General features: G+C 42.7%; 1 protein-coding gene across 1 annotated transcript in view; it reads right to left on the reverse strand.

The window, feature by feature from the left end:
* Positions 1-27,354, reverse strand: part of LMNTD1 (lamin tail domain containing 1) — a 1,007,849-nt gene that overhangs the window by 733,910 nt on the left and 246,585 nt on the right. The gene's annotated exons all lie outside the window — the stretch shown is intronic.

Consider the following 27,354-nt stretch of genomic DNA (forward strand, 5'->3'; position numbering starts at 1 on the left):
CTTCCTTGTGCTGGCCTGTTTGCTGGGCCCTGCTGGCCTGTGCCCCACTTTGTATCCTCAAGGGCTGGGTGCTGTGATGAAAGTCGGCTGCCCCAGGAGGGAGAGAGACCTCATCGGAGGCCCTTCTGGATCCAAGGGCTGTCCAGAGAGCAGGACGCAGGGGGAGGCGAGGGTAAGTCCCCTTTTACTCCGGTCGCTGCCAGAGGAGTGTGAAGCTCCAATTTTGGAATAGTGGTTTCTTTTGGGTCCCCCTGCCCCACGAGGGCCGGTTGTGGCTCCGGTGGTCTCCGGGGACAATTGACGCCCCGGATTGGGTGCATGTCCCACCCTTCTCCGCATCAGTCATCAGGTGGCCTCCTTTTTTTTGGTGCATTGGAGCGCTGGGGGCCCCCCTTCCCCTCGTTTTTACTTGAGGTGTATTCATGAGGTTGCCTCTACAAACCATACAGTGGCCATATGTTTTATAATGCTCCAGTTATAGACATTTATGTTGCTTTCATGACATATGATATGATTTTGCTGATGCCCCATATATTTTCTGATGTTCCTTTTATGGGTAGTTAGGATGAGTTTATGACATGGGCATTATGTTTGATGTTTCATGACTTGCCATATGTTTTCTAATGTTCCTGGTATGGGCATTTATGATGATGTTATGACAAGTGCATTATTGTAGTAATGTTTTCCTGACTACTGCTTATGGTGTAGAATAATGAGTAACCTGTGTGTTATATGTGACTACTGCTATTTTTTGCAGAGTAACAGTGCTGTGTAATGTTCTGACAACTGCTTGGGTACCTGGGTATTACTGACATGTTGGGTTTGGTCTAATGATGTTGTGTGCAATACAGTTTATTTTTTTATAACTTGTTGTAATGTTTCCTTTGTAGTGGGGATAGTGCATCACATGTGTTGTGTGTTGTGCAATCACTTTACACATTGCCTCTGGGATAGGCCTGACTGCTCGTGCCAAGCTACCAAGGAGGTGAGCAGGGGTTATCTTGGGTGTGTAACTCCCTCGCCTTGACTAGAGTGGGTGAGTTCTGCTTGGCTTAGATGCACACCCTAACCATTCAAAAACCCCATTTCTAACAGGGGACAACAGATTACCTTCAGAACATCCCTATGATTGTGTTATTGATTTACGAACCAGAGCAAACATTCTATATGGTCCTCTTGCAGTTAAAGATGATGAAGTCTTGAAACAATATTGGAAGGAAAACATTGAAAAGGGATTCATAAAACACATATAATTCCCAGCAGGAGCCACAATTTTCTTATTTCCAAAATGTAATGGGAGTACCATTCATGCATCAACTATAGAGAACTGATTGCATTCACAAGAAGGAATCTGTACCTCTTTCCACTCATATCCATTTTACTAGATGGTGTCAAGTTTGCAACTGTTTTCACAAAACTAGATTTCAGAGGAGGCTATAACTTAGTAAGGAACATGAACGGAAAATAGCATTTAATAAAGATATGGCCATTCTGAATGTTTGGTGATGCCTTTCGGACAATGTAATGCTCCTGCAGCATTCCAGTACTTTGTTAATGGAGTCTTCAGAGATCTATTAGCCATATATGTAATTTATATAGATGATAAAGTGATATTTCCAGAAAGCATGTTTCAACATTGTAGCCTGTCTGAAAACTTTTAAACAGACTACTCCAGCACTCGCTATTTGCAAAAAACAATACCGATGACTTTGAAGTTTCTAGCATTTTTTTGGGGGGGCTTTGGCATTACTGCAGTTAGTATCAGTAGGGGTAACAAAACGCAAAGGTAGTACAAGAATGGTCCCCACCTACTAGTTGTCATTAGAACCGAAAGCTTTCTCGCTAATTGTTTATTGACATTTTATACAGGACTTGTAATCCATCATCCAGCTCATAGAGTATCTAACGAAAAAGATGGTCACATTTGATTTGACAAAGGTACAAAAAATAAAAATAAAATCTTAATTAGGTATTTAATAAAACCTTTCTAAATTAATCACCCATTGAATAAAATAGATTATTGCAATACAATACAATTATGAAAATATTAAAATACACTTTGTTGAATTAAGATTAGTGCAAATGGTATTTAACCGTCTTGTTTACTAGTAAGTGTTTGGCTCAGGGCAGTTGGCATCCTGCTTGGCAAGTACATTGAGGACCTTATGCATACAGTTTACAAAACCACCTGTTAGTCTGCTCTCTGTCCCTTGAAAGCAGTAAAAAATAGCCTCCAAGCAGATCCTTGTATTCAAGAGCTGTCCAAGATGTTTATTTCTCTCACAAAGAAAAGCTGGACACACACAAAGAATGTTTGCAATTGATTATCTGTAATATGGCCAAAACCGACAGGCTGCTCTTGTTCTATTGTGTTTCCTTTTTGGATAATTTCACCAACATTGAAAAACCAAAGGTGAATCCCTAAATATTTAAGTTCAGTTTTCCAGGATATCAACAACATTAAGTACCTTAGAGGAGCTAATTTGGTGTAGTTTACACAAATGATGCTGTCTTGCTTGCAGATTTTCTGGATTTTGCTTGTATTTTTTTAGATGCAATTTAAAATTTCCAGGATAGAGGTTAAGATTCCAAGGCTGAGTTATCTGTAGTTCATCCAGAGACGCCTTCAAAGTCAAGACTTAAAGTTGGATTTTGAACGTGAAATTTATTTTCAGAGGTGGCTTTTAAAATAGCTCTTTTTAGCCTTAGTGTATTTAAACCAGAGCATTCTGGGCCTGTGTCTCCTCTGTGAGACCGAACTCCCTCACTGATTGTACCGGATTAAGCCACTGACTAAACTTGCCAGGAAAGGATTCGAGTCCATATGTAAGTGAAGGTAAATATTTTGCATTCAGGACTCAGAAGATTGGTCTTAAAGAAGACCCTTTAAGATTTGTCAATGCTTTTTGTAGTGCAAATCTTACTCCTGCTGCTTTAATGGTGAGAGAACTCATACGTTGTCTATTATGACTGAAGGCTTAACATTTCACCCTGAGATCCTAATAAGAATTTGCACCGATGATGGTGAGTGGACCTGCCTTACACCTTTTCCTACTGGTGTTCCAGTTCTTTGAAAATGTGATTACTTTTATTTTGTTCTCATTGATGTCTAGATTATTTTTTATTCCTCAAGGTTGGAAAGTGAATGTAGGAGACCCATGGCAGAGTGATCCAATAGGATGGTATGATAACAGAACTGTAAAACACGGAAAAGCTATTTATTTAATTTCAGTCGGCATGCCCTTTGATTTATGATTCATTTCTCAATATCAGCAACAAACAAATTGAACAACATGTGGGCCAGGACACACCTCTATTTCAAACCTTTATCAATGCTCATTGTTGACAGAGTTTTATCAATCCCTAGCTTTTCTTTAACCCATTTATGAGAATCAAGGGCTACTATTGCATTTAATGTTTTGGATGGGAGACCTCATTTGCTCAGCTTAGACCAGAGCAGATTCCTATGAATGCCATCAAATGCTTTTTTTAAGTTCATAAAACAAACATGCGTGAAGTGATCTTTTATGGGCCAATGAAGCATGAGCAAGCTAGGCAAGCGCCACAATATTACTGTTGGTACTCAATATCCGGTTTGGAACCATGGTATTAGATTCCAACAAAGGTACAAGAACAAGCTTTCCAAACATTAAAAGAGTCCTTGACAACCACCCCTATTCTCATGCCAAATGATGTAGAGAGACCTCTAATTTTAAAAACTGGCGATTCTTAAGTGTCTATGCGAGCCATAATTTATCTGTTCAGTGAAATTACTCATCCTACCCAGTGGTCACTATTTCTCTGGATTCGTCTACCATATCACCTATCAGCCTGGGCATTTCCATGAAAAAATAGCAAGCCAATATGACGTTTCAGATAACATACCCCTTGCCTTATGTTTTTTAACCATGATATCTAGCCAGTCAGAAGAGTTCTAAGAATTTCTACAAGTATCAGATGCTCAGACCACTGTGGACGCTGATGAATGGGCAAACGAGAAACCTTGAGAAGAAAGGATGAATCATAACTGTATCACACCAGGTCACTGTTCTTGTCTACATCTGAACTATAGATGAGGGCTTAGGGTGGTGTTACTATTCCCACATGGCCAGACACCATGGAACAAGGAAAATGACAGCATTGTTGGATCGGTCTTTTTATTAGCCCAGATTTATGTCTGAAACCAAGATTTATGTCTGAAAATGCTCTATCTCTGAAAAAGCTAAAACAAGGCCCTTTGCAGCACCTTCTCACACTTACAAAACCAAGGACCAATATATCCACAAAGTTAATTGTTGAAATACCAACATTACATTGCTGTGATACTTTAAAGTAGTGGTGGGTTACTTTACAGTACAAGGTCATTTCATTTCCCTCAAAAGAAAGGAATAACATGAGTCTCAGGGGAACAAGTAGAATCGTTATCTGCAAATCTATCTCACTATCACTTTAAATAAACTGAAATCAAACTGTTCAACAAATGCTTATGTTTTTGCGCCACCACCAAATGGGATATTGTAAACACCAAAGTAGATCTATTTTAATTTATTTAAAGAATGAGCATAAAATTGTTCTTTGCCACTAAAGCTCTAAGACCCTGCCCCATGCTATCCGGGATAATGATTACTCACACAGCCCAAGATATTGAATTTGTACAAATATTACCGACATTAATGGAGCCAACTCTCAATGGGAGTTTGTTAGTATTGATGTGAGGATTAATCCTTACTGCAACACAGAGACAACTATTAAACTATCATCCGCATTCACACCAGTACTACCACGGGAAATGTTAAAGATTTTTTTCACAAACAGGTACAGCATGAACTCCATAGATATTATTCAAAATATGAACTCAATAGTAGGTATCTACCTAAAAATAAGGCACAAAAAGTATGCAGTGTTTTGAATGAAATAAGAAACAGACACACTATTGTAGTTTAGGAAGCAGATAAAGGTGGAAACATTGTTATCATTGACCACATCAAGGAAGCCCAACAGCAATAACCTGAATATGGGCGTTTTGAAAATTTAACTCAAGGTCCCACCAGGGATATCCTGCTCATGGGCAAATAAAGTCGAAATACCTGGAAGGACATTTGCACATTAAAACTCCAGAAATGTGAATACTATAATTACTATGTTAGATGCAAAAGTCTAGGAAACCACTGCCAGGTATACCAATCATGTCTAGCCTAGACTCAAAAACTTCCCATTTATCAGAATATTTTGATTATCAACTATAACCACTTGCGGTCAGTTACCAGGCTCTTTTACACAAAGATTTGAACATCTGGAGTAGAAAGAAGAACTAAAAAGGAAATCAGGCCTGGAATTACAGATTTCCCCTGATAATTCCTAATTTCCAAGGGGACCCAAAGGGAGTTACTGATATCTGAGTTATCAGTAACTTTGAGTTTTAGAGAAATGTAGGCCATTTTCCATCCCACACATAATGAAAGCCTTGATATTTCGATCATCTATAGTTCTATTTATCATGAACCAGGCCTATTAGCCATACACTACTATTGTCGAAATAGATCAGCTCACTACATTGCTGCCAAGAAGATGATTTTTAAAAATGACAACATTTGTCTTAGAAATAACATCTTTACCTTCAGTGAAATGCTATTTAGGTACCAATGTGGTCCAGCCAAAGTAACTAAATTTACACTAATATGCATGAACTTCTTAATTGGCTACCTTAACAGGCAGTGGACATCGGATGAGGCAACTTCTGTGTTCTTTCCCAATAACATGTTTTGGGACAGGTACATGGATAACTTCATTCTCATACAGAAAGGGAATTAAAAAATGTCTAAAGTAAACGGACCTACTGATTAACAAAGTCTACTCTTTAACTGTCTCACAATACCCACCACCTAACGTTTGTTATTTAGACTTTGAATTTTATCTCAAAGAAGGAAAATTAAAAGCAAGACTACGCAGAAAATAAACAGCTGCTAACTCAATACTTCATGTTATTAGTAGCCACCCACCACACCAGATTTGCAACATCCCCAAAGGTGAACTACTTAGAATAATGAGAAGTAAAGAGGATTTCTACAAACAGAAGACACGATCTGAGAGTTTAAAAATAGGGGCTAGGGACCAACATTAACTGACAAAACCTTTCAAGACCTTAAACAAACTTACTGGAACTTACCATTACAACCAAAGGGTTCAGGAAGTAACAAGAAACAAGAACAAAAAAAAAAAAGTTTTATACCCACTTATGGTGCATAATGTCACAAAGTATACACCACCTTCGGCAAGCATTGACATGTTTTCACATTAGATCTAGTTTTGAACTTAAGCCTAAACCTAAACATCTGTCCGCTGTGAAAGATCAAAGTTTCTTAAATCACTTTTTAGTCCATCAAAGTTACACCTTCCTTTGTTGGAACAACCCCTATTGTCTTTACACATGGACTGTTACCAGTTGGCTTTATTGTCTCCAATGTTCAGTTTTTTTATTCATAGAAATAAGAAGTCTACGACCTCTCAGAATGACAAAGGACAAAAATATATAATGAAAATAAATATTAATTGTCTCGGGATATATGTGATCTATATTATTTTCTCAACATGCACTAAGATATATGTCAGGAGTTGAAAAAGACCTTTGAAAGTTCAGGATCGAGAACATCTAAGAGCTATAGAGGGCATAGATACAAGAAACTACTTAACCCACACTTCAAATGAACATCACTGTGAAATTAGAGACTTCATGTTTTTGGGTAATGAACAAATATGTCTGCCAAGGCTCGGAGGTTAGTCAGAACTGACTTTACACACAAAAAAAAGAAAGTCAATGGATCCTACAAATAAGCATAGTTAAAGTGGGCTTTAATAAAGATCCTGAAATATTTACCTCCTTACTGTAATAATCATGTTGCAGTGAGAGACAGGATTGTCTCCAAAAATATGACTCAAAGCTCCCTCTAGTGACTCACATGTATTTTCACATTAATGAATCAGTAAGTGTTGTTTTTGCTTTCAGCGGGCACTCTTGGTTTGCTACAAATGTGTTAATCTGAGCAATCACACTGTGAATTAGAACAAGTGGAATAGCTTTAGGATTACTTGTCTTTCATTTCTTTTGTTTTATAGACAGTCTTTTGGCCTTCTGTCTTTTGTTACAAGGTTTCTGAAGCACAGACAAAAAATAAACAACTTAAAACACCAGTTTTGTTGATATTTCACCTCTTAAAATATAATAACACCACAATGTGATGCTCGTTTTAGGTCTTTCTGCAGGCATCTTTACCTTCAGCTGTCTGTAGGCAAACCTATTGTATTCAATACATAGGCACATGGAGTGTGCTTTGAAGCTTTGTTGTTTATTCCATTTGCCTGCTCTTGATTCAATGGCTTTCCTCCATATTCTTGTGTTTGTTCTGCCCAGGAGAACTTAGGTCTGACAATGCAGTGAATGGATGAGTTGCATCCTTCCCCAGCATACTAGATGGGGCTCTTTTATTCTTTGGTATTCAGCAGATGACGGAAAGCATATTTCCTTGTTCTCGCTCCCTTTTTTCTCGGATCTCATCCTCACCAGCCCACACACCTCACCCACTCCTTCATGCTCCCTGTCTAGCTCTCCATTCTTGTAGCTGTGTAATTTCAAAAATATATTTTTGAGGGTTCAGCAGCTGCAAAGCACTACAGGGTTTCTCAGTTTCTTTCTCCTGTTTTTGTATTTAAAATAAAAAAATGGCAACCACAAGACATGATGCATGCGTACTCTAGCATGCACACAGACAAGGCTTCCTTTAATGGAAAAGCATTCCAACATTGGTGGACAAGCGTATGTATGTGTTTTGACACATGTTTGAATGTCAGTGTTGAGTGAATATTTTTATAAATCTGGGCTGACTGATTTTAGGTTGCAGCTACCAGACATCTGAGGGTCTTTCAGAAAATTCACCTAGGTATGCATTCTGCCCATTGATTACCATTAGCTTTGTGGTTTGTACCTCACACTTTCTGGCTTTCCATTTGCTGGCTTTATTTGCTTTAGGCTGTCCAGGTTCATTTCATCCCTCCAGTCTTCTAAACCACGTTTTCTGCATCCTTCCACAAACACACTCTCTGTAACATGCCTTGAAATCTTGTTCTAATCTCGACAGATTTGCTGTGCATTCAAAGACCGAGATCAAATGTCAAGTGCTGGCTTCCAAGGGCGCTTGTTTACTTTTCTTTCTCAGATGTCAAAGTGAGAGGATTTATGTGACAATCTTGCTGGATACTAGGAGTAGGAAAGAGGTTTTTTCTAGCACAGGATAACTTTGAAATATACTGGGTAAGTATTTGAGAATATATCAGAATCATCAACGCACAAATGAAGAACTTTTTTTGTTCTTTTTGCTGTGTGTTCGAAACAAATACTTTAATATGATCAAAACAAATCATTAAACTAGATGATGCAATTTCTTCACATTTTCGTCTGTGCACTGTATAGTTTTATCAGTAAAACTGCATGTCTGTGCAAATGTAATGGTCATTTCAATTGAAAATGTGCTGTCTGTAATGCCTGTGTGTTACCACACCATGAATGCTCCACTCAATGACACTCCTCTCTACTCTGCCCCACTCTACACCAATGCACTCTATTCTGCACCACTCCACGCCCCTGCATTGTGCATCACTGCATTCTACACCACTGCACTCCACACCATTTCACGCTACTCCTCTCAACTTTATGCTGTACTACTGTACTGTATGCCAATGCACCCTTCGCTATTCGACTCTACACCATTGCACTCTTTGCCACTGCACCCTGCACCACTCCAGTCGAGGACACACCAATCTACTCTGCACACCTCCATTGTATGCCACTGCATTCTACGTCACTCTGCAACACTGTATTCTACACCACTGCATCTATGCAAATACACACTTCACCAATGCACTTTGCTCTGTAACACTCAACTCTATGCCCCTGCACTCTAAGTCAATCCATTGTACACCACTCTAATTTACTCTGCACCTCGGTACTCCATGCCACTGCACTATAAACAACTTTACTCTATGCCATTAGACTCTAAACCACTCTATGCAACTGCACTCTACCCTTCACCACTCCACTCTGCGCCACTCCACTCTAAACCACTGCATTCTATGCCACTCTACTCTTAACCACTGCACTTTACGCAAATGCATTCTACACAACTGCACTCTATCACATTTCACTCTATACCACAGCACTCTACTCTGCATCACTGTACTCTACACCACTGCTTTCTACACCACTCTACACCAATGTACTCTGACAATACTCTGCAAAACTGCACTTTCTGCCATGGAGCTCTACCCCACTCTACTCTGCTTTACTCCACTCTATACAACTGCACTCTATAACACTGCACTCTATCACAGTGTACTCTACTCTGCACCATTCTATGCTTCTCTACACCACTCTACATCACTTCACTCCATGCCACTCTACTCTACTCTGCACCACTGCCCTCTGCATCACTCAACTCTATGCCACTCCGCACCACTATATGCCACTCTACTCTATGCCACAGCCCTCTATACCAATCTACTCTATGCCATTGCAATCTACACCACTCTGCACCACTCTACTCTGTGCCACGTCACTCTTCCCTTCTCTACTCTGCACCACTTCCCTCTACAATGCCCCCTTTATATACGCCACTGCATTCTACAACTCTGCCTTGTATGCCGCTGAATTCAATGTCACTACACTCGATGACACTGCACTTTATGCCACTGTACTCTGCAACATTCAACACCAATGCACTCTACACCAGTCCACTCTGCTTTATGCCACTCCAGTGTTTGCCACTCTAAGTGACTCCACACTATGCCACTCTAATAAATGACACCCTCTGCCACTCCACTCTCTGGGACTAACACTACAAATAATCGTTACAAGTTGCACTTGCTGATTCATCATTGCAAAACTTTGAATAAGGTGTATCATTTGTGACGAGTTAATGTAAATACATGTGGATATTATTTCTTGTGTTTTCGGTGTGTATGAGCCATAATCTATAATAGTACAGACAGAGAATTTGATGAACTCAGAGAGAGCTAGTTTCCAGAAAAAGGATATTTTGAGAAAGGTAAGCATCAGCACAGATTTAGCTGCACATAGTGCAGATTCCAAACCGCAGTCACTGGAAAAGCATATTTCTCCAACGAAAAGTGCTGACATTTGTCATTGGCATGCACTTTTTATGTGAGGTTTGGAGTGAAAGCCGACACAGCTGCAGATCAACAAAGTCCTGGATCACAGAAAGTTAGATCTTGCTTTTAAATATTGGTAGATCTTTGAGGAAGAGAACCAGCACAGAGCATTATAAAACCACAAACCAGGCTTAGGCGCAATTTAAATTATGTGTGTAATGCTTATAATCTGCGTAATTTCATGTTAAACCCGTTAAGTGAAATTTCCAAAATTACATCTTTACGCCACAGCGCGTTAATACGCTAGTGTACAGGGGAAATCATATCGGGAATAATGTGTAAAAACTGAACGTGGACAGCTGTTTCTCGCAGCACTTGTTTTTCACACTAACCTTTAGCTCGAAATGCGTCCTCCGATAAAACATTGATAGAAGGACGTATTTCACGCCAAAATATAGTGCTGGTTTTGTATTTTGTGTAATAACGCATAATGTTGTGTATTCAGCATTATTACATGAACGCAAATTATACAGATGTCGCACAACCTTACTAAGAACATAACAAACGTTAGATTCTCATGTATCATGTGTAGTTGCTTATATACATAATAATGTCTGCAGGTCTAGCTTGCATAATCATTATAAAATCTGCAAGTATTTGGTGATGAAATAAATGTTATATTTTAAATCATTCCAGAATAATTAAAATGTATAGCTTGGTATGTTTCCATTGGGTAGTCTGACAGAGAACAAACTACATAACTTCAGTAATTCGATAAAACATGCATTTTATTTGCTAATTGGTGTATCTTCTCTGAAACAATACTTGCCTTTGTTTGCATGCTGTGGACATTCTTTGCTACATGAAGCACTTCACTAAAACAATGGAGGTCATTCTTGGCATCTGATGGTGATATATTGGCATGTACGGCAGAATCTACCGCGAGACAGTTGTACACATGAGTAATTAAAGTAAACGACAAGATAATAGTTGGGATCGAAATATTTAGCTATTGAAAAGAATCTGATATTTCGATGCAAATTTTTTTTTTTTTTTTTCGGATAACTACAACTTTTTCTTTGTTGAAATTGAGCTGATTTACTGAAAATGAAACATTTGACTTTGATATAATATTTTCTGAAACTGATGTTTGGGAACAAAAAGGAATCAAGGAATCAATTTCCAAAATATACAGAAAGCTGTTATAAATGACAATTCATTCTTGGCTGCTGATGATAATTCCTTATGCCAGAAATCACTGAGAGTCCCTTTCTTGCTGTTAAAAAAATATGTGACATGACTTTAGATAACCTTGCCTGTGATCAGTGGCGTAGCGTGGGGGGAGCAGGGGGGGCCGGCCGCACCGGGCGTAACATCTTGGAAGAGACTCGAGTGCTAAAATCCACGGGTTAGAGGGCGCAAATTACTTGCCTTGCCCCGGGTTAGGGGGCGCAAATTACTTGCCTTGCCCCGGGTGCTGACAACCCATGCTACGCCACTGCCTGCGATGTTATGTGTAGTCACTACCTTCAACCCCTTCGCTACCAGGTCTTTCCCCCTTCTTGAGTCAGTCCTTTTTTTGGCTGTTTGGGGCAGGTCGAGCTTAGGCCCTCATAACTTTTTGTCCACATCAGCTACCCATGCCAAATTTGTGTCATTTTTTCCAACATCCTAGGGATCCTAGGGATTCTAGAGGTACCCAGAGTTTGTGGGTTCACCTGGAGGAGACCAAGAAATTAGCCAAAATACAATTGCATGAAGAAATGTGCTGCAGAAGAAAGCAGGTAGTTTTCCCCCTGAAAATGGCATCAACAAAGGGTTTGCAGTGCTACAATTACCATCTTCCCAGCTTTCAGGAACAGGCAGACCTGAATTAGAAAAACATATTTTTCAACATGGTTTTGGCATTTTACTGGGACATAACCCATTTTTACTATTTTTTGTGCTTTTAGCCTCCTTCCAGTTAGTGCCAGAAATGGGTGTGAAACCAATACTGGATCTTGGACAGCTGAACATTTCTGAAAAGTAGACCAAATTCTGAATTTAGCAAGGGGTCATTTGTGTAGATCCTTCAAGGTTTTCCTACAAAAAGTAACAGCTAAAATAAAACAAATATTGAAATTGAGGTGAAATAGAGCTTTTTCTGTCCACACTTTCTTCTAAACCTTTTTCCATCTATGGCAGATTTTTTAAAGCAATATACCATTATGTCTTCTGGCCTCTTCTAGTTGCGGAGATATATAGGGCTTGTAGGTTCATCAAGAACCCTAGGTATCAAGAGACAATAAATGAGCTGCACCTTGCAATGGGTTTCCATTGTATACCGGGTATACAGCAATTCATTTGGTGAAATATAAAGAGTGAAAAATAGGTATCAAGAAAACCCTTGTATTTCCAAAATGGGCACAAGATAAGGTGTTGAGAAGCAGTGGTTATTTGCACATCTCTGATTTCCGGGGTCGCCATACTAGCATGTGAATTATAGGGCATTTCTCAAATAGACATCTTTTTTACACACTGTCTTACATTTAGAAGGAAAAAATGTAGAGAAAGACAAGGGACAATAACACGTGTTCCTCTATTCTGTGTTCCCCCAAGTCTCCTGATAAAAATGTTACCTCACTTGGTTGAGTAGGCCTAATGGCCGCGACAGGAAACACAACATGGACACATCACATTTTTACATTGAAATCTGACGTGTTTTTTGGAAAGTGCCTAGCTGTGGATTTTGGCCTCTAGCTCAGCCAGCACCTAGGGAAAACTACCAAACCTGTGCATTTTTTTAAAACTAGACAACTTAGGGAAATCCTTGTGGGGCTCTCACCAGGTTCTGTTACCCAGAATGCTTTGCAAACCTCAAAATTTGGTAAATAAAACACTTTTTCATCACATTTTGGTGATAGAAAGTTCTGTAATCTGAGAGGAGCCACAAATTTCCTTCTACCCAGAATTTCCCCAAGTCTCCTGATAAAAATGGTACCTCACTTGTGTAGGTAGGCCTAGTGCCAGCAAAAAGAAATGCCCCAAAACACAACATGGACCCATCACATTTTCCCAAAGAAAACTGACCTGTTGTTTGCAAAGTGCCTCGCAGTGGATTTTGGCCTCTAGCTCATCCGGCACCTAGGAAAACCTAACAAACCTGGACATTTCTGAAAACTAGACACCTAGGGGAACCCAGGATGGGGTAACTTGTGGCCCTCTCACCAGGGACTGTTACCCAGAATCCTTAGCAAATCTTAAAATTTGGCAAAGAAAAACACTTTTTCCTAATATTTCTGTGCTAGAAAGTTCTGGAATCTGAGAGGAGCCACAAATTTCCTTCCACCCAGCCTTCCCCCAAGTCTCCCGATAAAACTGGTGCCTCACTTGTGTGGGTAGGCCTAGTACCTGCGACAGGAAATGCCCCAAAACACAACATTGACACATCACATTTTTCCAAAGAAAACTGACCTGTTTTTTGCAAAGTGCCTAGCTGTGGGTTTTGGGCTCTAGCTCATCCGGCACCTAGGAAAACCTAGCAAACCAGGACATTTCTGAAAACTAGACACCTAGGGGAAACCAGGATGGTGTAACTTGTTGCGCTCTCACCAGTTTCTGTTACCCAGAATTCTTAGGTAACCTCAAAATATGGGAAAAAAACACTTTTTCCTCACATTTCGGTGCTGCAAAGTTCTGGAATCTGAGGGGAGCCACAAACTTTCTTCTACCCAGCATTACCCCAGGTCTCCCAATAAAAATGGTACCTTACTTGTGTGAGTAGCCTAGAACCTGCGGCAGGAAATGCCCCAAAACACAACATTAACACATCACATTTTACCAAAGAAAACTGACCTGTTTTTTGCAAAGAGTCTAGCTGTGGGTTTTGGCCTCTAGCTCATCCAGCACCTAGGAAAACCTAGCAAACCAAGATATTTCTGAAAACTTGACACCTAGGAGAAACCAGGATGGGGTAACCTGTGGCGCTCTCACCAGGTTCTGTTACCCAGAATTCTTAGGCAACCTCAAAATTTGGCAAAAACAACACTTTTTCTTCAAATTTTGGTGCTGCAAAGTTCTGGAATCTGAGGGGAGCCACAAACTTTCTTCCACCCAGCATTTCCCCAGGTCTCTCAATAAAAATGGTACCTTACTTGTGTGGATAGGCCTAGTTCCCGCGACAGGAAATGCCCCAAAACACTACATGGACACATCAAAATTATCAAAAACAAAACTACCTGTTTTTGCCTGTGGGGTCAGATGTCACTGGGGGTGGGGGAGGGGTGGAAGGGAAACTAATTCCCCTTCCATCCCTGCCCATAGGCTTATGGCTAGCGCTCTCCCTTTGAGCCGGTCCCAGGACGTAATGGTTACGTCCTTGACACCTCAGCGCTGCAGCCAAGGATGTAACCATTACGTCCTTGGCGACCAAGGGGTTAATATTGCAAAGGGTGTTCATTGAAATCCACTCTCATATGGTCACAGTGATAAAAATGTTTGTTAGTAGCTTGTTGTTCTTTTCATTGATCAGAAGATGGTTTCCTTATACAATAGGTTCATGACCCCTAGAATAAATTAAATAGCTTTTGCTTTAAGAAACTTAGACGAGTACCTATTTGTATCTTTTTTTTAGGTTGCAGCCTACCAGACAGCGCAGCTATCTGGTTTGCTACAGACCTGTTGAAGTCATTCAGAAAGTTGACCTGGGAAGGAATTCCGCCCATTGAATACACTGGCTTTGTGGTTTGTAACTCACATTTTCTGGCTTTCTATTTGCTGGCTTTATTTGCTTTAGGCTATCTAGGGCGAGTTCATCCCTCCTGTTACCTAAACCATGTTTACTGTATTCTTCCACAAACTCTCTTTCTGTAAACAGGCCTTTAAATCTTGTTCTTATCTTGTCACATTTGCTGTGCATTCAAGAACAGAGGTCAAATGACTAGGAGCGGCTCCTCCGTTAGGGAGGAGGAGCGTCGCCCCCCGTGCCAGCAGCAGAAGCTGCAAAACTTTCACAACGAGGGGCTAATAAACTAAGTTTATTATCCCCTTGTTGTACAAGGGTCGGGGCATCTGGGGTGAAGAGCTGTGAGAGGGAGAGCTCAACACTCCCCCTCACTGCGCATGTGTGTTTGGCTGGCTCGCTCGGGCCAGCCAAACACACATGCGCAGTAGGCTCTCTCTACCCCAACAACACAGTTGCTGGGCTGGAGAGAGCCTGCACAGGCTTCCAGTCTGCCTGGGAGCACCCAGTGCTCCCCGCCAATCCTGACGCTGCTTTAAGCAGCGTCAGGATTGGCTGCAGGGCAGGCTGGGAGCTTGTGTCTGTGTGTGCAGCCATGGGGAAAGGAGGGAAGAGGAGCGCATCGCGGACTGTGCCAAAAAGGTAATAAAAAAAAATAAAAAAAGTAATTTAATTAAAATGTAGGTTCCCTGTGTCCCCCCCCCTTAGCGCGCTGCACCCGCCCCTCTCCTTTCGAGCGAAGTGGGCCGTGACTGCAAATGACAGGCTCTCTCTTCCAGGGAGCTTAGTGTTTATTTTTCTTTCTCTGACTTCAAAGTGAGAGAATTTATGTGACAATCTTACCAAGTATTCATGTAAGAGGATATAATGTAGTCTGTATTTTATTTTATCACAAAACAACAACACAAAATGAACTATGCTGATGTTTCAGAATATATCAGAATTAGTACAAATGAAGCACACTGTTTTGAAGTGTGGTGGAAACAATTATATTGAACACGATCAAAACACATCAATACACTAGGTGATGACATTTGCACACTTTATAGTTTGTGTGCATAAAACTGTATTTCAGTGCAAATGTAATTATCATTTCAATTAAAAATGTGTTGAGTGTAATGGCAGTGTGCTACCATACCATGCATAGTCCACCCTATGCCACTCTACTCTACTCTATGCCCTTCCACTCTATGCCACACCACTCTGTTCTCTGACACTCCACTCCACTCTATAACATGCCACTCCCCTTCTAAGACATGTCACGACACAACTCTACGTCACTCCATTCTACGCCACTCACTCCATGACACAACACATCACTCCACTCTATGCTCCCCCACTCTATGGCCCTCCAATCCACACCACTTACCTCACTCCACTCTACACTACTCTGCTCTAATCTATCCCGCTCCTCTCCAGTGTACCCCAGTGTACCCCACCCACTCCACTTTGCTACAATCTACCCCAATCTACTCCACTCTATCCCACTCCACCAGGTCCACCCACTCCACTCCAATCTACCCTACCCCAATTTACTCACCCCACTCCACCCCACCCCACTTCAGTCTACCCCACTTCAATCTACCCCACCCAAATCTACTGCACTCTAACCAAGTCTACCCCACTCCGCTTCAATCTATCCCAATTTATTCCACTGCAATTTAATCTACCCCACTCCATGCTAATCTATTCCACTTTAATCTACTCCTCTCTACCCTAATCTACCCCATTCCACTCCAATCTAACCCACTCACTCTAATCTACTCCACTCCAATCTACCCCACTCCACTCAATCTAACCCAGTCAACCTAACCCCACTCCAGTCTACCTCCTCCACAAAAATCTACCAAACTCCACTCTCAGCTACCCCACTGTGCTCCAATGTACTAAATTGACCCACTCTAGTCCAATCCACTCCAATCTACCCCGACCCACCCCACTTCAATGTACCCCAACCCATCCCGCTCCACCCCACTCTATCCCACTTCACACTACTCCACTCCAATCTAGCCCAGTCCAGTTTACTCCACTCCATTCCAATTTACCACACACCAGTCTATCCCACTCCACCCAATCTACCCCACACCACTCCACACTACTCTCTACCCAGATCTCACCCACTCCAATCTTCTACATTCCACTCAAATCTAGCCCACTCCACTACAATCTAACCCACTCCATGCCAGTCTACTCCACTCCGCTCCAATCTACCCCACCTCACTCCATCTCAATCTACTCTTCTCCAATATTCCCCTCCCCAATCTACCCCATTCCAATATACTCCATCTAGTCCACTCCAAACTACCTCTCTCCACTTCAGTCTACCCCACTCTACCCCAATCTACCCACTCTAACCCAATCACTCCACTCCACCCCACTCTATCTAACCCTACTGCAATCTACCCCACCCCCCTCTATCCCATGACACTCTACTCCACTCCAGTCTACACCACTCCACTCTAGTCTATCCCAGTACAATCTACCCCACTACAATCTACCCCACCTCACCCCAATCTACTGTATACCACTCTTTCCAAGTCCACTGCAGTCTACCCCATTCCACTTCAATCTACCACCAATCCAAGCTACCCCACTTCAATCGTCATTCCATTCCAATCTACCCTACTCCAAACAACCCAATATACCCCACCTGACCCTAATTTACCCTACTACACTCCATTCTACCCCACTCCACTCTTCTCCAATCTCTCTCACTCCACTCCAATCTCTACTCCACTCCTATCTATCCAACCTCAAACTATCCCACTACTCCAATTTACCCTACTCCATTCTGCCCCATTCTACCACACTCAATCGAATATATGAATGAATGATCCTTTTATTGCATTATTAATTAAAATTGTTACAGCAGATTACAATAGATTAAAAAGGGAAAATAAAAGTAAACGGCAAGAAACACCCTTCAAATAGCAAAGCAATTAAGTAGCATACTCCTGTCTAGCGCCTATAAGGGTGCAGAATCATAACAACTTCTATATAAATGCAGTAAAATACAATAAAAACCCAGAAGAGGAGCCAACCCTGGGATCCCCAAAATACAAGCTGTTACACAAAATATGCACCCATTATGGCTCCTTCTGTGAGCACCAACTAATTGTTTAACTGTTGACCCAGTACCATATCCGACGTTCCCTGGGCCATCTCAGATTTTTTAAAAAAAACAGATGTGCAAAGATACGTACCAAAGGCCCTACTTATCTATCACAAAACCAGCCAGACTCAAATTAGCTTACCCGATAGATGTTGACTTCACAAATCGATGAACTATATCGATGAGCGATAACAATCAAATGTAGGAAACAATACAAACTCAACTCTGCCCCTTAGGTCACGCTGAAGGAGAACAGAAGCCAGCGGCATGGGCCTGAAGCTGCTATGCATAGATTGCCACTCTCTGCACGTCATCCATGGTCATTAAGTAGAAATGAGGGATAGCTTAGGTGGCAGGAGCCATTTTGTCAGAGCCATTTCTTTATAGGCCCCCCTCCCTCCGCGAATACCCATGCTAGTTTGGCTCCTTCACTGCGTAAGGCTAGACAGAGCTTGTAAAAATAAATTCAGAAACAGGCTAGTTCCACAGGGACCACTGCAGTGAAAATAATTCTTAATGCTTCATTACATGTTCTCACCCCATGTTTCAAGAACAGAGGTTTTAGACGGAGGCGTCTTTCTGACACCAAGCATGGACAGCAGCATTCAAGATGTATTATCTATTCAGTATGGTATTTACACAGCGTGCATTCGTGCACGTGCCCTTGTGCGATCTTCCACTTCCGTCGATATTTCCAGGCAGGTAGAGTTAAAAGGCGTATCTGCAGAATGTTCTGGAACACTCGCTCTCCTAAAGGTGCTTTTAGATAGGGTTGGCCTTTGGTGGTTACATAAGATTCAAGCAAGCCATCGGCTCCATGGATGTCCCTGACTGTTGAGATATCTTTGTCTCTGGAGGCTTGCACACCAAGCTCTTTCAATTTTTTCTTCAGTACCACTTTCGGTGATGGAAGGGTCTGTGAAATAGGATGGGGCCAGGTGGAACTGTTCCTCAGCCTGTGTCAGATAGAAGGCCCATCTACTTGTTTTGTCTTTGAAAATTACTTTCAAGACCCCCCTGAGACTACCTGCCTCCGCCTTGCAAACACTTTGATGAAGCTTTATCATATCCATTTTGAACGTAAATCCAAACTTATTATATCTAATTCCAGGCGTATCCCTGCATGCGTTGTTGATCTGGGGATCTTCAGAATCATTTTGTAAGCTCTCATCTGGACATTCTCTAGTGTGGCTGTCAATTTGCCCAGAAATGCCAAATGGCCGTAGGTAATTGTGGGTAGCAATTTTGCTCTTAAAAACCTCCTTAATGGCTCAAATGTAGGTGTCTTAAGCCGTTAATGGAGTTTTGCTAATGTATTAGAGATTTTCACTGCTTTAGAAGTCAGTGCCGCTGCCTGGTGTGTCGTTCTCCCCGTATTTGTTAACCAGACCCTCAGGTAGTGATATTTATGTTCCATCTCTATGCTTAATGGTCCAAGTTTCCATAATCTATGTATACTCTATTTTTTGACAGACAGCTGAAGACCAGGACATTAGTTTTTTCTGCATTTGCTTTTAAGGCATTTCTTTCATTGTAGCCATGCAATATGTCAAGACCCCTTTTGAGCCCAATCCGGGTTTGGGCACGCAAGACCATATCGTCCACGTATTGAATTACGGGGAGCCCCAATTGCCCCAGCCTCGAAAGGAAACATGTTTCCTCTGAGCAACTCAGTACCCAGATCCTGTTTTAGGCCTTTGTTGGTAAAAATCTACCTGGTCACATGTGTTTTTGTAATTTTTATTCTCACCCAAGTGTCAGAGTAGATGTCCATTACTGAAGCTAACAATTTCCTTGGTATTCCCCAAGACACTAATTTCTTCCAAAGGATGTGCCGCACCACCCCATTGAAAGCTACGCTATAATAAAAAAAACATGCAAAGAGCGAAGGAGATGTTGGTTTTAGTGCTTGTTGCCCAAGATATGAGAGTGCCAGGACATTGTCTAAAGTAGAGTAGCTAAGTCTAAAGCCTGTTTGATATGGTGGGATGATGCCATTTGCTGAGATCCATTCTTCTAACTCTTGAAGCAAAACCCTTGCATATGCTTTGCCATCTATGCCCAATAAGGATATCAGACTATAGTTTTCAGGGCAGGTGGTACCCCCTTTTTTCTAAATGGGTTGAAGTATTGAGTCCTTGCAAGCCGCCAGAACCACCAAAAGGTTTAAGCAATCATTAAATAGAGTGGTCAGGGGTACATCCCAATATGCTTGTTCTTCTCTAAAAATACTCCCTAGTAGGCCATTGGGACCAGGAGCCCCTTCCCGCCTCATTTTGCCAAGGATCGTTTGCATAGTTTTAAAGGTAATAGGAGCAGTTTTATCATCTAGCCCATCCATTTCATTGAGGCCAGCGGTGAGAACTTGATCCCCTACATATTTTGGGTCCACATAGAGATTTCCCACATGCCTTTCCCAATCGCTGGCAGAGATCACGTTAGTACTGGTTTCAGAATCATACAGCAATGTGCTGATGTAATCCCAAAATTCTCTGCTTTTATTAGGCAGCAGCAATGTTACCAGGCATTTCCAGCATTCTTCTTACTTTCATTACCCATATTGCTCTTTTGTAATCTTTCCATGCCGACTTCCTTAGTGCATCTGAGGCCGGAGTTTTTTCCTCTTATAGCACCTTTCTGCCTGCCAATATCTCTTTTTAGGCTGTAACCATTCCTTGGATAGTAGCTGCTTATCCACCCTATTCTTTTTGCCCCCAGTATGACCGGCTGCAATCTGTTGCAAAGAGTTTGGAGTTTTTTAAGCACAAGCCCCCATTGATCAGTTATTTGACCAGCCCCCTGATGGAAATTTATTGGGCCATTTTCCTGCTTCCATGCCTCATATTTTATTTTGCAGGCGGCAGATCATTTAATGCGTTTTGTTAAGGGGCCTTCGGAGAGTTGGCGGCCACTAGCTTTATAAGGATCATGTCTCATAGCCCCCAGATCCACTTCTATTACCACCGAGTTATGGTCATTTTCAGTTCTATGAACCACCTTGTGGCTTAAGCACCTGCTCAGGAGTGCTGGGCTTAGAAAGAGGTAATCTATTGTGGATATATTTCTGAAAGTAGGGATGCATGTACCCGCTACTAGATTGCTACGATCCGTCAGTTTAAGGTCATGTTCATTGAAGAAAGATTCTATGGCCAATCTTACTGGATCTCGGCAGAGCGTCCCTTCTTGACCAAGCTGGCGAATATTAAAATCGCCTGCCAACACATATTCATGGCCTGGATGTTCGTAAACAAACTCCTTCAGAAGGACCAGTCTATATTTAGCCATCATCTGTTTCTTTCCTTGGTGGGGGTTAATTTATATGTTTATCACTATTACCAGGGTACTTTTTTATGTAAGCCTAAGTCATGTATTGTTAACAATAGCATGTTACTTGTAGATTTCTCCCACATTGCTAATTTAATGGCCAAATGTAACTTAACGTATGTAGCAAGACCTCCGATGCATCTTCCAAACAAGTTTTTTTTTAAGGCAGGCGACTGAAATGTTATTAAGCCCTCTATGGTCAGTGGTTCTGCCGACCATGTTCCCTGGAAGCACATAATATCTGACTCAGTTGCAAAGCTCTTAGTGCTAGAGCCGGTTATTAGTGAAGCCAGGCCGGCCACGTTCCAGCTAATTATTTTAATTGCGTTAAGTTCAGATTTTATGGGAGGCCATTCAGAGCTAAATACACTTCTTCATTTTAGTAGACAGGGTTGCGGGGAACCAATCTCATCCTTGCACCCTCACGATATCATGACAGTCATTTAGCCGATCAGAGTGAAACATACCTATATTCCTAGACCAATACTGGTTGGGCTCACCAGTTTTCCTTGTCAAATGTATGGTTATTTTTTCCTCTAAGAATAGTGGTTTCATGACCGGAGTTCCTCTCAGGGCACTGGGATTTTTCCTCACCAGATGTGATGCTTGGTTTCAAGCAGCTAAGACTCGTGAGTACTGTTCTCTGACTTCTTTGCTAATTTTTATACCCCAATTTTCCAGGAGGCCTTTGTATTCTAAGTTTCTATCAATGTTACTTTGTGCAGACCATATGGTCAATGTGGATTTGTTCTGGCTAATCCATGTGAAAGTGCTGAAATTCACCACTAGTAGATTTTCCGACATTAAAAGGGTCATTATGACCCTGGCGGACTGTGGTATTTTGGAGAAAGGTACTGCCAACAGGCTGGCGGTACCTTTCCCCAAAATATGAAATTGGCGGTTTGGCTCAAGCCAAACTGCTAATGTACCACTCCGTCCGCCAGGGCGGTAACAGCCGCCGGGCTGGAGACTTCAGTCTCCAGCCAGGCAGCCGTCACTGTCCCACCTACGGGATAATGACCCTGCCTACCACCATGGTTTTCGTGGCAATCTTACCGCCACGAAAACCATGGCGGTAGGCACTATCAGTGCCAGGGAATTCTTTCCTTGACACTGATAGGGGTCTCCCCCACCCCCTCCTCATCCCCAGAGACCTCCCCTACCCTCCCCCTCCTGAACCCCCGACATACACGCAAATTCACGCAATAACATACACAGGCATACACACACTCATACCCACATCCACCCACGCATGCATACATTCATTCACACACACATCAACACACACTGACATACATTTTAGCACTCACGCATTCACACCACACAACATGCACGCACACTCACACCCATTCATGCACACACACATTCCACACGCCACACACCTGCATGCACGCACACACAAACATACACACACACCCCCACACATACACACAACACCCCGCACCCCCTCCCCTGTCGAAGCACCCGACTTACCTGCTTGCAGGAGACGGGGCATGGCGCTGCTGCAGCTGCAGGAGACGGGACATGGCGCTGTTGCCAGCAGCAGCTTCAGCCAGCAGAACACTGCCAGGCCGTATCATGTGTCATGATACGGTCTGCGGCCGTCTACTGACGTGGCGCTGCTGCTTGCAGCAGCGCCACCTTACCGCCGCCCACCACCATGACCATAGCCGGAATTCCGCCAGCCTGGCGGAATTCCGGCTACGGTCATAATATGGTGGACGGTAGGTAGCCGCGGCGATGGTGTTTTGGAGGCCGTCGCCACGGCGGTAGTCCGTCATAACTACCAATGTTATGAGGGCATACATTTTCAAATGCCAATATATGATGTAATAATCGTAGGATATTTGATCTGTTGAGAATATTCCATGACCCCTGGGAAGCATATAATGGAGTAATGATTATGGTCAGCTGATCCGTGATTTCCTGATGGATTACAGGCTTTATATTTAATACCCTAGTGTATTCATGGTTTGGCTCAGGGCTATATTCTATTTGAGGTTGACATCTATTCTCACTGCTCCAAGCCCCCACCTGGCCTAATCCTGGTCTTCCTGTGGATTGAGGCCCCCTCAAAACTGTCCCCTTTGCCCCATGAGGTAAGAATGTGGTGTCTTCAAAGATCAGATGCTGGTCGATTGCATTATCACCATCACTTACTTTATTCAAACCGAGGCCCCCGTTGATGACAAATGGCATGTTATTTAGCTCTCTGTCTAGGTGACGTTCAATGATGCTGCTCCTACCCTCATGCCCAGTGAATAAGACACAGGGATGTAGCTGGGCCCCTGTGCTTTTTCCGCGCTCCCTATAAACTCTTGTTCCATCACAGGCCTTGTGGCAGCCCCTTTGTTACCCTTGGAACAGCTATTCTGTCAGGCCTAACACCTACTGTAGGTGGTTGTTGACTAAATTCTATGTTGGGATCCTCTGTCCCGGAGTTGATTGGCGCAGGGTTATGACCTTCTTTGTAAGCCAAACCAACATTATTGTTTGAAATTTAGGCCCGAAGGTGAATGAGAGATCTTCACCCACTGGGCAAGTGCCCATTGTAGAGGTAGCTGCTGATCTCTGCTTAAAAATAGGATAAGGCTCCAATGTATCTGGGGAGTTACTGGTTTCATTGAGTGTTCTCCCAGTGTGATTCCATCTCATGCTTTGTGTGTTTTTTTCAGTCTCTTCTTCTGTCTTCTTCTCAACGATGACTGTTGAGCATGCCCAATGCTCAACTTATGCAACTGATTCAAAACTGTCTTCACATTTTGCGTTTCTAGACTGCTTTTTCCCACAATGATTGTAGGGGACAGTGGCAGCACTGTCAAGGGAGGCTCATTTTGGGACTCATCTGGGACTATCTCTGGAGTTGGCTCTTCTAAACTATTGTTTACAACAGTAGCAGAGGGGGAAAGGGGGAACACCATAAGAGGGGGGACCTTTTGTGGCTGATTTGCAGCTGTCTCCAGATTCAGCAATTCTAGACTGTTTCATGCCACGATAATTATGGGGACTACGGGGGTGCTGTGGAGGGGCGCTTGTTTCTTAAATCATGCTCCTTGCTAACTGACCCCTCGGGCTTGGATGCGGAGGGACTCCCTTTGCAGATTCCCTTAGGGGGCACTGTCCTGCTTCTTGCCTCCAAGTGACATGCATCTAGTTATTTTTTCTGTTGCCCCCGCAGGTTTGCAGATTTGAATTAAGCTAGTTAGCAGCTCTGGCAATATTGAAAGTTTATTTAAAATTGCTTTCCCATCCACTCCCTTCCCCGTTGATCCACCCTGGTCCCACCCTTCTATCTTTCCCATTAGCGCATTCAATTTATTGTCTAACAGGAGAACGTTCTGAGCCATCATGTGGATTAACTCGAGTGGAATCTCCATCTTATGGGATTGCCATGTAAGCGCCTTGACTGCTGCCAGCAAGGAGTTATTGATGGTATTTATGATGCAGTCAGTGCTACCCCCTACCTCCCGATCCACATTGGGTGCATGATTCCCTTTTATTTTCTCCCCAGGATCTCTTTCAAGATCCTCCTCATGGGCTTCTTCTTCAGGGCTTGAGTCTTGCAGGCACCACCCTTCCTGAGTCAATAGACTTTCTGAAACCTGCGGGACCCACTTGATTCCGCGTTGGGGAGAGGATGCGGTACAACAAGTGTCAATAAGCTCTGGATCCAGCCTACCCACCGATTGGGATGGTGCTCTCTGGTGAGTCTCAGCAAATGATTGCCATCGGCTATCCCTTATATGCACAGCCAACCCACTACATGGCTGTTCAGACGTCAGAGCTAATCTCTTTGCTTTAACTTGGTGTATTTGAGGGGTGTTGATATTATTGCCAGTAATAGTTCCAGGGGTACCATACTGCTGATTCTTGTTGTGCGCAACCATACTACCTCCTATTGCGAAATCCGCCAGCTCTATCAGCTCCCCAATAAGTGAGACATCAAGACTGCTGTCTGTGCCTGCAGCGCCACCAGACTCATTTTGTGCTAGTTCTGATTGTGTTGACTTAATTGCTGGATCTGGGGGGCGATTGTGCAGGGCAATATCTGTCCCTAGACCTTGGCTGCCCTTGTGAGAGGTGAATTCAACTGTTTCCCCCACAGTACCTAGATAATTTCTAATTCTTGTGAAGTAGTTATGTATGTATGGTTGGTGAATATCTCAGGCCTTTTACTACAGGCTCAGCTTTCAGCCCATCTGGTGCTCCTGGGACTTAGCATTTTTATCCCAGGTCAGTTTGTTATCGTACTCCTCACAGCTAACCAAGTCTATGGGAGCTGTGGATTCTATAGGATTCACGAGTTCGGAGGGCTCCTTCTCCCGTGTCATCAAGCCCTGTGGGCATGCCAGACCAATTGGGGTAGGGGGGGCTATTATGACATCATAGCTTTTTAGTTGCTTTTTTAGGCATAATAGGTTTACTGCTCAGGCCCAATGCCTTGGGTTGTTCTATTGCCTTAGACGGTCTTCTCTGCCAACTTGGTTTGCTATGTTCCTTATGTATAAAAAAAATTCTATGTGCCAGCTTCCACTTATCACTGAAGATCCTGTGGACCCTCTGCTCTTTCGGGCCCTTTGACTGCTTTACCAGCTTCATCTGCGGCCTTTGCTCAATTTGTAACTTGTGTGTCTCAGATATTGGCCTGCGATGTCCTGGAGGGATGAGAACAGACCACAATCTAGTTGGTGTTACTGAAGAGCCTATTGCAGATGCTTGTGAAGTAGGTAGAAAAGGAGTAGATACTTGGGGCCGCTCCACCACCTATCCTGATGACTGGGCCTGGTCTAATGTTGTCTTAGGGTCTCAGGAACTAGTCGCTAATAGAGTGCTGATACTGGTTGATTTGACTCTTGTTTGAGTGCTAGTTGCAGTGTGCAGTGTCCAACAATTGTCAAGGTGATGTTCAAAAGCCACAAGCGGGAAGGTACTAAGCACCGCCACACCCCCTGCCACTTGCTGTCGCTTATTGCAGCACTTGCTCTCCTCCACTTTGCTTTGTCGCTGCTTTCTTAGGCCAAGGTGGGGCACAAGCACGCTTAGTTCTACCTTCTCAGGTCTCCTGGTACCCTAATTCTCTTACTTTAGGGAGTCTGTGGCTATGACTGTGTCCAACGAAAGTCAAAGCAATGTTCAAAAGCCACAAGTGGAAAGGAACTAAGGGCCAGATGTATGAAAAGTTTTTGCACTCGCAAACATTGCGAATTGCAAAATTCGGCCGTTTGCGAGTGCAAAAAAGTGGTCTGCGATGCATGAAAGGCATTCGCAGACCACAAATAAGAAATCGCAAAAAATATGATTTCTTGCGTTGCGACCTGGTTTTGCGAGTCGCAATTTGCGATTTGCAAAATCCACATCGCAAGGAGATGCTGCAAAAAATCGCAAATTGCGATTTTTCGCAGAATGGCATTTTGCACATGCAAAATACCATGAAAAGAAACCAGGTGGTAACCTGGTGCAAAATTTAAAAATGCATTTAAAATACATTTTTAAATTGAACATGTAAAGCACACATGCCCTTTTGGCATGTGTGCACCTTACATGTCCCCAAAACATTTTTGGGGTGCAGCAGAGGGGGCCTTAGACCCGCAGCACCCTGGGCTTTTGCATTTCCAAAATTGCGATTTCTGGTTCAGAAATCGCAATTTTGGAAATGCAAAAAAATTCACAGCTATGGGCTAACAGGCCCATAGCTGCGAATGGGGCCGGTATCGCAATTTGCGATTCGGTAATAGCATTTGCGATTTTTAAGAATTCGCTATTACCGAATCGCAAATGTGATACATGGCACTTTGCGAGTCAGAAATAGCGATTTTTTAAAAATCGCTATTTCCGACTCGCAAAGGACCTTGATGATACATCTGGCCCCAAGCGCCGTCACACCCACAGCCACTTGCTGTCACTTGTTGCAGCACTTGCTCTCCTCCACCTTACTTTGCCGCTACTTCCTTATGCAAAGGGTGGGCACGAGCACACTTGCTTCTCTCTTCTCACGTCTCCAAGTACTCTTAATCTCTTACTTGTAGGGAGGCTGTGGCTA

Source organism: Pleurodeles waltl, chromosome 4_1 (assembly GCF_031143425.1).
Source record: "Pleurodeles waltl isolate 20211129_DDA chromosome 4_1, aPleWal1.hap1.20221129, whole genome shotgun sequence".
In the NCBI taxonomy this organism is placed as follows: Eukaryota; Metazoa; Chordata; class Amphibia; order Caudata; family Salamandridae; genus Pleurodeles; species Pleurodeles waltl.